This window comes from Pinus tabuliformis, chromosome 7 (genome assembly GCF_031772625.1).
Source record: "Pinus tabuliformis cultivar Carrire ecotype Pingquan chromosome 7, CPIR1, whole genome shotgun sequence".
Classification (NCBI taxonomy): domain Eukaryota; kingdom Viridiplantae; phylum Streptophyta; class Pinopsida; order Pinales; family Pinaceae; genus Pinus; species Pinus tabuliformis.
The window spans coordinates 1,180,238,318-1,180,250,730 of record NC_142293.1 but is presented as its reverse complement, the minus strand read 5'-3'; positions in this window follow the sequence as shown (position 1 = coordinate 1,180,250,730).

The window sequence follows — 12,413 nt, the reverse complement described above, 5'->3', positions numbered from 1 at the left end:
GCAGATTTTGAAGTGATAGAGATTTTTGATGACAACAATCCCTCTCTCGAGCTACTCAGAATGGATTGGCCACTAACATGAATGGAATGATAAATCTAAAGAAGCGCAAGATGATTTATGAGAAAAAGTCATTGCGCATAGTGATACCTTTAGACCCTGCGGAAGGATCGTGCTACACAAAGCCGGTGCATGACTACGATAGCGATGACGATCTAGAATGTATTTACAAGATAATCGTGTTTGAGAAGGATTGGGTGAATCCAACAACGGATGGCAAACTCTCATGGGAGTGCAAAAGCTCCTGCACCTCAGATTCGAATGAGGAAATAGAATGATGACAAAATAGGCTACATGAGGTAACCACGCTCAATTGCAACATGATGATAAGGTCACTATGTTGTGTGGCAATAGAGGTAAGAGACCTGCCTATGTATGACGGGTTGAGAAAAGTGGATAATTTCCTGAACAAATTTGAAAGAGAAGTACTGGAATAGCAATGTTTCAATGCTCTGAAATGGGTATTGCGCACTACACCAGCAAGCTGATGGGGTACATATCAAAGAAGTTTTGAGGACTGACGCGAATGTAGAAGGATGATGCTCATGCAGTTTGGAAAGCCTCAGATGTGGATGAAAGCTAGGTTTGATAGACAAAACAGCCTCTGCGCTGACCTCTCCAAAGGGGTACAGGGGTATGGTGCACAACCTACACGAACGCACACTGTCCTCGCAATAGGAGACATGAACACCAAGCAAGAGTAGGAAAGACAATGGCACAAATGATGAACAGGAAGTATGGTCAGACCAAGCATGCAGAAGCATATTCACATAGAAGCTTTTGACAAAGTACATGAGGCACTGAATGCATTCCACCATGTGAAACGAACTTACTGGGATTTGCGTGTACTAGCAGTTCTATGGGCTTATAGGACCATGTGCAAAACCCTGACTGTGCAGGCACTTCCGAAGCTGAAGTATGAAGCGGAAGCTGAAATATCTATGGAGCATGCAAAGCCTAGTCCACACATAGCAACACCCATAGATAAGATGGTTTGCCAAGCCCGGAAAGAACGAATCACTTAGCCGCAAGAAAAAGAATGCATGGGACTTGTGGGAGAAATCCAACAGGGAAACCTTAGAATCCAAGAACTTGAAGAAGAGAGGGTAGGGTTAATAAAGAAAAGTGCACTCGTGGATGCGGAAGTCAAGAAGCTGGAGGACGAGATCAGGGAATATTTTCTCGCTGAAAGACTAAGATGGTAAGGCAAGGTGCATACGATCATACTGACAAGTTTGATAACTATCGTCGTGAATTGATTAGTCTGATGCCTTGGCTTGGACGGCATATTGCTAAGCATAGTGGCTAGGGTAGCATGTTTCAAATGGTGAAGTGTGCGATGCCGACCATAATAATAAAAGGTGGGGATTCTCCAAGAACCATGACGGAGGACAGGATGGAACTCCACATGGGTGGTGACCTGACTAGCCAGGGGAAGGATAGTCTTAGCACTCCAGGAAATTGGAATGGAGCGGTGGACTATAAACTATTTTTCTCGGGGGCTGCACGATGTTGAAGGTGCATATAGAGGCAGAGCATCACAAGGTTCGCAACCGCGCACGAGAGGCTGCGTTGCCACGTGGGTTAGCCAAAAAGTGATTGTTGAAGTGACTATCCACGATGGGATGCTCGACTTGAGGCCAAACAGAGCGGTGGCAGGCATTTAAGACACGATTTATGGGCAAGATTTGGAAAAATCGGCCGCCAAGAAAGCATTAATGAACCAGAATTGGGGGGAATAGTTGAATTCAAATTCAAAAAGTGTTATAAGATACAAAGGGCTACCCAGCAAACAACACTTGGTTATTTGAAAATTGAGCGATTGAGCAGAGCCCTAAGTATTATGAGCAGAGCATTGATTAAGCCCTTAAATTCCCAAGTGATAGATTTCTGTATAGCTCCAATGACGACAACTAAGGATGGTATGGGGATAGCAGAAGTGGCCACCGAGGAGGCCGCGCAGGCCCTAACTATGGGGGATGTTCCAGAAGGCACTAGGATTGTGGTAGAAATCCCGAAATCACCATGCACACTAAGACCCAAGAAGGATAAACAAGAAATGGCTCTCGTACATGTGTCCCCATGGAACCTGCTGCACAGCAAACTGTCGATGGAGGAGAAAGGGAAAGTTGTGACTATAGAAACAGATAATGAAGAATAAGACTTGCAGGATCTTACCATCGTAGAAGAAGAAGATGAAGGCATGGAGGTGCATACTCAGCCTAGGCACCTAGCGACAAAACTACCCACCTATGTCCCCCTACGAAAAGGGAAGGCCAAAGTGCCCAAGGACCTAGACGAGACCAAGAGTTCGCTCCAAACCCCACTCCTTCTAGATGGAATTATGTTTGAAGGCATGCACCTGGGCCACATGCCGACCATGAAATTTGAAGATTGGGACCTCACTGACCATGAGAAGTTCCCTCACCTAGAGATTGAAAACCTCATGAAGAATAACACTGCGAGGGTGGTGACAATATTAGAGCCGTGGAAGTGGTTTCACAGTGTGAAGAAGGCCAGGCTGGTGAACCTACTTTGGGTGCTACATTTATTTCGCGCCCCAATAACCATTTTCATCATCAAGCGACCACTCTGCCTAGTGCATGATGGGTATTTATGGCTGGAGGAGCCCATCCCCATCACGACTGACCTGATTCATGACGTTTCCCAGCTTCCATACAAGGGAAAGGACCCTGTGATCATATAGGAAAGAAAGGGCAGTGATTTGGCCGTCGCGGAGGCCATGAAGACAAAGTACAGGATGGAAAAGAAGAAGAGGGGTTACGCCATATCCAACATCAAGGACAAAGAGGTACACGTGGCAACCCAAATTGTCGCAGGAAAAGTTATACGTAAATGTCACACAGATAAGGTACCTATGTTGGTGGTTGCACTTGCTTAGCACTGCATAGATGGGGTCCAGTTTAACTAGTTCGAATTCCTCTACACAAAATTATTAGAGAACTCCAGCGAAGCCCAGCAGTAGGGTAAAACCTTCCACTATGCATGGTTGTTACTATCCATAGTGCTCGTATCTAGGGAATTGCCAGAGGGCAGTCAATTACCCATAATTGACAGATATTTACTAGAGGCAGTGAAGTACGCTTATCTTTGGGCCACGAAGGATGCTACAAGGATATGTGACAACAAGATCTTATGGGCGCTCATGGAGATGACCATCCGAATGTGGATCAACTGTAAGCCACAGTTGTCGCCCACAATTTAAAACAGTTTACAGAGTTTTGCAGAATTCAAGGCAGACATGCACAACATCTATATCAGGGCGCGTAAGGATCCGACGAGGCAGTGGATGAAGCTACCTTTTGTAGCCACTGACGACACCATTTTCAATGTCGTGGAGGCATGGCCTCTGGAATGGCATGCCCCAGACATTACAGAGCTTGAGAGGTCAGCAGCACAAAAGAAGAAAGACGATGCTAATTTGTGCATCGCACAGTTGGGCGAAAAACGATGGAAGTAAATAGTGGCAGCAGAAGTGCGAGCAGCACGGGAAGTGACACAAAAACCAGCCAAGAAGGAAAAGGCCATAGCAGCAACAACAACATAGGAATAAGCCACGAAGGTGACCGAGGACCAAGCAATGCCTTCACAAGATCAAGTAGCAGAGGAAGCAGAAATAGAAGAAGGAGGTGCGGAACCATGAACCGCATCCACACAGTTGAAGTGCTAACACCTGGTAGAGCAAGCAGGATCAAGGAAGAAGGTAAAGGCCTCAAAATTTTCCATTCACCCGATCACCCTAACCGAGGGTGATCTTCATGACATCAGCGAGACGGTGCACGATTTCACAAATGAGGCTCACCAAGATTTCATGCAAGAGAACCAAATTTTGTTGGGGGCCCTCAGAGTACAGTTGCCAAAATTACAGGTGCGGCTCCCTCACGTTTGTACCCTTTCAACCAACCTCGCAGTCGGATCCATGGTTGGAGAGCAAAGGTTACATGCACAGATGACAAACATAATAGTGTTGTCGAAAGGGGCTCTAGTGACATCAAATGAGACCAACAAGTTTTCAGTTAGCACAATGAAAGGTCTCAGTGTTAATCTAGCTTCCCTTCCACGCAAGACACTATATCTATTGTAGGATGGGATAACAACAGAGCTGCGTGCTAGGGAGAGTCGCACACTCCAATTCCCCAGCGAGTAGAAGATAAATATGGAACAACTCAGCTTGTAGTTTGACGAATTGGTGTCGCAAAATCAACAGTTGGTGCAGGCGATAGGGGACGCTTGCCGAAGCGTCCCAAAGCTGGACATCCCAGCAGATCTACCAGTCAAGGTGCAGATCCATAGGTTAGCAGTAGGAGTCGACAAGGCCAAGGAAGACATGACAAAGGTTTAGCTGGAGCTGAATCTTTAGATCACTGAGATCTAGTTATAGGCGCAGCCATCCACTCCCCCAGAAGTGAGAGAATAGCGTGCTTACGCTATCACAAGGACCATTGGAGGAAATCAGAGCTGCAGTGCGAGACTGCACCAGCATGTTGGAAGAATCACTTGAGGTCCTCACAACTCTACAGGAGGACTCCAACATCCAGAGCTTAGAGATAGTGGCGTGAGAACTCCAACAACATTATGACAATGTCTGAGGAACTGTGTAGATATTGATCCTCACCCAGTGGCTTGCGAGGATGCAGTAGGCTAAAGCACTAAAGGAGTAGGTGGAGACAACACAACATAAGGAGGAAGTCCTAATAGTGCGCATCTAGCCTTGGATCGATGAGGCCTTCACTATCACGGTAGACATCGAAGGCAAGCTCGTGAACATATAGGGGATGCACACATTGATGCAGAGAAGCACCCCAGACATAGAGGTCTTAGAACATCATATGCAGCAGATCCAGCAAGTAGCATCTTAGTGCACTACTGACCTTCGCATAGTTTGAGAATAGTTGGAGGGCTCTACGCAAAGGTCACTGCACTGACAGAGTGACTCATGGGGGAGTCACGATGTTTGTGTTGGGGGCTTGTTGGGCATGGAATCCCCCAAGACATGTTTTAGGGGCTCAAAGCCCATGTTTTGACCCAAACTTGTTGTAAAGTTCCGTGAATTGTGAGCGCGGGGCGTGAAAGTATAATATAGTCACAAGGTTGTCTACCCTATTTTTGTAATGTAATGTTAGCTAGATAGACCTACCCATGGTTCATAAACCATGGGATTGTATAAATAGAGCGAGGCTCTAAGTATAAAATGGAGATAATAGTAGAGAGAGAAAGGATTCTAAGTAACTAAGGGAAGTGTATCTTTGGGTCGTAGAGTAGGAGAAGGATCTACAGCTGAGTGCATAGAGGCCTAGTAGTCTGTAGCTGAGTGTGCGGACGCCTGCAGCTGAGTCCGTAGGGCAGAGTCGAGTCTGTAACCGAAGGAAGAAATTAATAAAGGGAAGTTTTATCATAATTTTGTGTATCTTTTCTTGGGTTAATGCAGGTTTGATATAATTTGCAAATATATTGTTTATTTACTGCATTCAACTATATGAATGGTTTATGTTGTTAAGTATAACTTAAAGCATGCAAGTAAGCTAAGATAATCAACTATCATTGAATACTATTAAAGTCTTCGGTAATAACACAGAAGCACAACGTTTAGCCCCTGAGTAGGGCTACGCGTAGGTAGTATATTGGGCCTCGAAGTACGGGAAAGTGCATGAAGCAACTTGCATAGAGGGTTAAACCGCAGACCCCTTAAACTCATCAGACATTTCCATGGTGTGGAAACCTGGTTCTAGCAACCTGCCATACTACTTCGGGTGAGGCCTCATTCTGCACTCCGCAGAATGTTGCCGAAAGGTCCAACAGTACTAGGATTTGTTTGGCTAAATCAACTCTGAACCTAGGTCAGGCCCCAATAAACCAACAAGAATGAAATGGTATCATTCGTTTGTAGAAGAAAAATTCATATTTTTACATTAAACTTCCTTTATTCGAGAACATAAAGGGATGTAAAGGTTAAGTAAATTTAAGTAACATGCTATTAAATCTTCTCTTTCACCATTGATATCAAGTAGCAAAAATTATTATGTTATATTTGTTGTGGTAAACCATGAACGATTTGTAAGCACAAGAGACTTCAAAATAATGCTAGTTACATACAAGGATCAGTCTAATTCCATCTAATTCCATCACCCCATGTCTCTGAAGGCCATTGTTTATGTACACATTTTTCTAAAGTTCTGTGAGGGGCATTCTATGTTACAATATTCTTAACCTCAGGCTATGAAACAAAACCTCCTCCTCCTCCACATGAAGTTCCATAATCTTTTTGTTTCCCACTAATCATTAAGCTTCCTTCTTAGGATGGGGTATGCTCACAACTTGCCTTAGGGCTATGAACACTTGCTGGAAGTGGAGCAAGGTCAATGGTACCCAAATCTTGGTGCATAAATTACCCATCCCCTCACATTGTGGTTTTACGGGGTATTCTAATGACGCTTCCAGGGATATGGATGCTCTTTGGAAGTAGAGCGACATTAGTGGCACTGTTATTCTCTAGTGTGATTTGTTCCCGCCATGTTTCCAAAATAAATTCATGCCACAAATAAAAAAAAATACACAATGAACAACATCGTTTGCATAAATAAGAACCAGAGGTAAATTTTTACTATGGGACAGTGAATGACTCAATCGGAGCTATGGACGCTTGCTGGCAACAGGGCGAAGTTCGATGGTAACCATTGTGGAGGGGTGTCCTTAAAATCTTATGGTTCTATGTTTGCAAGTTGAGGCATCTATTTATTTTAACAATTTAGTTCTCTCATAGACAATCCAGTTACGTAGACACCTATTAAGCCCTCAATCGACACTAATCGCACCTTCACTTCATCCCATGCAACTAAGTTTTCTTGTTTCTCACTAAAAATATGTATATAAGTTCACTTACAAAGTATTCATTGATGATTGCATGTAAAGCAACCATTTGTACCACACATATATATGATGGTGAAACATAATTATAAATAGCTAACAAACATTGTAAAAGGAAATTTCTACAATTCACTTCAAAAAATATGTCTTACTTTACGAAAATATAAATTCATATTCTTTGCATCATAATGTTGTAGCGGCTACAACCACCCTCCAAAATTTTTCCTTACCCTATTTTCGAGCCTTCCTACCAACCTTTCACAACACTTTGTCTTACTTCGCCAAGTACTCAAGCTTCATGTGCTTTCCTAGCACAAAGGAAGCCTGTCGATCACAGTTGATCCATTCCCCTCATTGGCTGCTCACTCGGACTTGGTCCAACTATAGGCTGAGCATCTTCCCCTTGAAAATCGCGCATTTCTAGAGGGAAACCATATCTCCCTCCAGGAATTGCGTAATCCTCTCTGACAGCCTACTAGGCTCTAGGATTACACAATCCTGCCAGCCAACCCTCCTAGTAGGATTTGCGCAAATTTTCCCAGCAGCGGGATATTCAACTCAGGATTGGCACAAATCTGGGCAACATTAAGCTTCTTTGTCAAGAAATTGCCCAAATTTCCTAAGCAGTCAGCCTAGCTCCCAACCAGGAATGCTCATTTTTCCCAAGCAGTTGAGCAGCTGCATGCATGAATGGTTTGGTTGACTAGTTCCACCCGAGACCGAGGAAACTTGAATTGCATGCATGCAAGATTTGATCTTCCTGAAATAGAAAGAGACAATATGCAAAAGACATCCCAATATTTATGGAGCTATTTTTAGCAGTCGAGGGTTACATGCAAAGTTGTTTTAGATGTTTCCCTCCAAGTATTGCTTTTTCCTAGATTTGTGGCATGCGTGTCATTAGACCAAAATTATTTATTTGATGCATCAGAGCTCATTCATTCACATAGATCTTGGAGCTTTGACATCCCACAGTACATCCAGGACTCTTCGACACATCCAGCTCAGCTATTCACGGGTAAGTGGCTTCAACTTATATATTTTATCATTTATGTCCATTTTGGTGTATTTGCTTGTGTGAGTGTTGTTTGCTTGATTTCTTTGAATGCATGTTTTCATTTACATGTATTCTAGCTTGTCCTAGCTCTGTTTTAGTTTTCGTTGCTATCTCACTGCTGTCCCATGCATGAAATTGTTATGCACGGAAGTCCGCCCAACTGGCGAACTGCCTCACCCACATGCATGTTGATCTATCTGTTGAATCTTTCATTCATGTTTTGCGTGCACTGTCAATAACTTCTTCTATCACTTAGTATCACCATGCATTTCATTTTCTTACTTGATTTCAGTTTCCCGTCGGCGAGTTGGGCCAACCTTGGCCTGGGCTCTACCTTCACCAAGGCTGCATTGCGCAATATGGGGAAGGAAGGCTCACCTTCCTCTCCAGATTTGTGCATTCTTGACTAGCACTAGCCTCCAGGACTATTTTGCACATTTCTAGAGGTTAGTGGTTGCTTGGCCCAAGAAATTGTGCAAATCTATCCATGGGCCAGCAGTCTTTCCCAACTAGAATTGCGCATTGTGCAATCCAGTAGCCAGCTTCCTGATGGGATTGTGCATTTTGTAGATCTAGCAACCATTCCTGCCTCCCAAATAGCCCAAACTATCTTTTTTGTAGTTCTGGTAGCCAGTCACTCAGCCTCCAAGTAAGATTTACACAATCTTGCTCATCAGTTCCTCATGTATGTGTCGTGTCCTTCACCGGATTTTCTTTGTTTTCACTGACATATTTCTTGCCATGCATGTTTCTTGTTTCCAGATCTTTGAGGTGTTCATCTGTCTCAATGGCTTCTAAGAGAACAAGATCTTAGGACATTGATGGTATTGCAGCTGGAACAACAATGGAGCAGGTGTCCTCTAGTATGTCAATCTACAAAGATACGAAGTTGTATCTAGACAAGGACATCAAACTGAAGTGGAAAGAGGTTAATGAATCATTCACATGCACTTTTGGGGACAACCTCAAAGATCGTCAGGTGTGCATGAACATTCACAAGTCCAGATTGTACCAGATTACATGCACATACCCCACGTTCCCATGCCAGGAGATGATTCCCATGATCATCTCTTACACTAACCTCAAGACGATGACCTTGAGTAGTGTCAGTGGGATGAAGCTTGCAACATTCTAGGCACAATATTACAACGAGATGTATGATATGTCTAAGCCCATGACTATCATGACCCCTCCATTCATCTTGCCCAACAGAAGAGCTGACTCCAAAGACATTCTGAAGGATTAGGTAAAGTAGCTAGCTCGCTTCAGGATAACACGCATCTAGATCTATAAGAAGAAGATATTCAGGAAGGCATACCATTGCTTGGTCATATTCGCATGTCAACTGAGTGGCCAAGAAAGCACTAAAAAGTTTCCTCAGAGTTGGGTGATCGCATTGGACCAGCTGGCTAGAGAAGGAAGACCATGCAACTGGTATGGAATACTGTCTCACTAGCTAAAGGAACAAGTCACAAAGGTTCGACAGTCACCCAAGGGTATGCATGCAAATATTTACATGTTCGCTTACATTCTAGATGCAGTCTATTCCCGACATGAGTTCTCGAGCTTAGAGTGGGCATGGTCACCAGTGGAGACTTTTGTGAACACGTATTTCAAGCTATTGTCCGAATGCAGCCTCAAAGGAGTGATCATACAATTTTCTGACCATTTTGTCACCCCAGTGTATAGTTGATATTCGAGCAGGGTCCACCCTACATGTTAGAAGAAGCAATGAAGGAATTACTATGAATTGCAGATTGGTATGCCTCACCTTTTGGCATGTTCATCCCAGTGTTCAGTGTAGAGAAGTCTCTGCATGTTCTACTAGATTTCACCTTGGACATGCTTGTCATGCAAGAAGTAGCATACCACATCTCGACAGGACTGACAGCTAGACTGCAGCAGAAGAAAAATGAACCTTGGCCCACTCTTCCATTGTAGATTAGGTTATATGAGGTCTGGGGTATCAAGAAAGCGGATGTCGAAGAAGAACAGATGAGGAAGTATCCTTTCAACCTTTGAAGCTTCAACCCGTATGACCCACATTGCTTTGTGAAGGATCACTTTACGAGAGTTCAGTTCAACAACATCCATGGGGCATGTCATTAGGCTGAGGAGAACACATGGAGGTACTGCTACAATTCCTCTAGACCCAATGAATAGGTCAACTTCACCATAGAATGGTTAGCAAAGTAGCATGAAGGAGCATCATAGATAGCTCCAACAATAGAAAGAGTAGCAGCAGTAGTAGAGGTAGCAGAGCCAACCATACCTATGCATGACAAAGGGAAGAGGAATATTTTCGACCGCATGGAGGAGGAGAAAATCTACAAGTTTCGAGCATATCCACTTGTAGAACAAGAATTTACGACTATTCAAGTGAAGAGGCAGTAGCATGACAAGAGAATCACACGAAGGAAGATGGATAAGAAGAGAATGGAAGAAGGAGAGAAGGAGTTGCATTAGCTGAGAGAGCAACTCTAAAAAGAACAAGAGTTGCACCAACAAGATAAGTAATCACAGCGGTAGGAGATTCAGCAGGGGGCACATCACGTGCAGATAGATGAAGCAACACCCGTACAAGTAGTTGATTCATCTTAATAGCTGGCATCAGGTGAACAGGGTGAACCATTGCAGGGGAAAGACTTTGCTCATGAGATAGAATAGGCACTTGAACAGTTGGATGAAGACATGGAGTAGTAGGAGTTGGAATAGGATACCGACCTCATGCCTCACCACAAAGAGGTCAACTTACTCGCTTCATTGCATCATCATGATGAGCAAGTCTCGAATGACCAAGGAGGCACTGAGATCCTTGGTGGTTAACTGGAAGCAGAGATGCACAACATCTCCTTTGAGAAATATCATCATAGAGTTGTACAGTCTCACAGAGTACCGAATCTAGAGGACTAAACATCCCCTATGCAAGTGGAAGAAAAAGTGATCATGATTGATGTGCACAAGAATCTAGCTGCTTTGGCCGATGCAAATAGAGTGTATGCCGAAGCCGCTAGCTCAACTATTCATTTCCTCATAGATGTGAATGTGCAAATGGTGAAGGAACTACAGGTTGCCAAGCAAGGAGGATACTTGGCGATAATGTTCACTTGAGTCGAACTAAAGAAGGAAATACTAGATGAATTATTGTCCCTAGATATAGTTATGCGAGCATTGTACTCCAAATTTGGTACAGTGCACCAAGCACTCGTCCATCTCCACAGATGGCAGCACCTGTGTGCGAGAAGAGCATGCATCTTAAACAACATAGATGTTGTTGTTGATAACATGCAAGCATGGATGATGAAGTACAAGGGAGCCCTGCTTCACTTGCAAAAGATGATGAAGGCCAATGTGGGCAAGCTGTAAGAATGTATCCGAAGTCAGATCCCGAACTATGAAGACCTACCACAACACATCACTACAATACAAGCTCCCGATACATGAGTATTCAAGAGCATGGATGTTATAATGCACACCCACGTGATCCCATCACTTGGAACTCTCACCGAGGTGAAGATAGAGAAGCAGGTCTGACAAGAGATTGACTCGTAGTTTGACGAGTTGATGCACACCGTCACCAGCCCAGACTTGCCTATCAGTGTAGACATCATGCACAATTACGTTGCTAGTCCGGCCACATTGAAAAAAACGATGCGCATGCTATTAGAGGAGCCTGAGCAGTGTACCCAGATGCTATGGAGGTAAGGTTCAGGTTTCATATGAATGTCATAGTAGAACACACAGACACTATCGAGCAATTAGACTTCTATGGTTGTCCTAGTCTGAATGATGTCTAGTCTGGCCTGTTCAAGACATTGTTCACATGGGTACATGTGCATTGTAATGTTGATTGATGTCAAGTGTAATTTGAGTCTCAATAATGGATGTAACAGTCATAGAGTAGGTGAAGAGTCATGAGGGTAGTTGAATGGTCACAAAGGGGAATGTCAAGGGTCACCCCACCCTTTGCTATAAATAGTCCCTCATAACTCATTGTCTAGGCTTTTGGTCACCCAAGATTCTACTAAGACTATCATGAAGAAGGCTTGGAGAGTATTGTAATGAACCTTGGCTTCTCCACTGCACGGAGCTAGTACATCTCTTTGGAGGAGCAAGTGGATGTGAATGTAACGTTCCACATTTGGGGCTAGCAAGTTTACATGGATGTATTGTATGATTGAGACATACAATTCTTTATATAATAAGAGCCAACACATTTTCATGCATATTTTTTTATTGTAGTTGGACTGCTCTGATTGCCTTTATGATATATGTTGTTTAACTTACGTACTTGTGCATGAACTAATTCACGTGAAATTATATAAATCTTGTTGTTAAAGTGTTCTATATGTTGTTAATGTTATCACCGTCTGTGTTGACTACTCTGTTAGACATCAGACAGACCTTTCACATG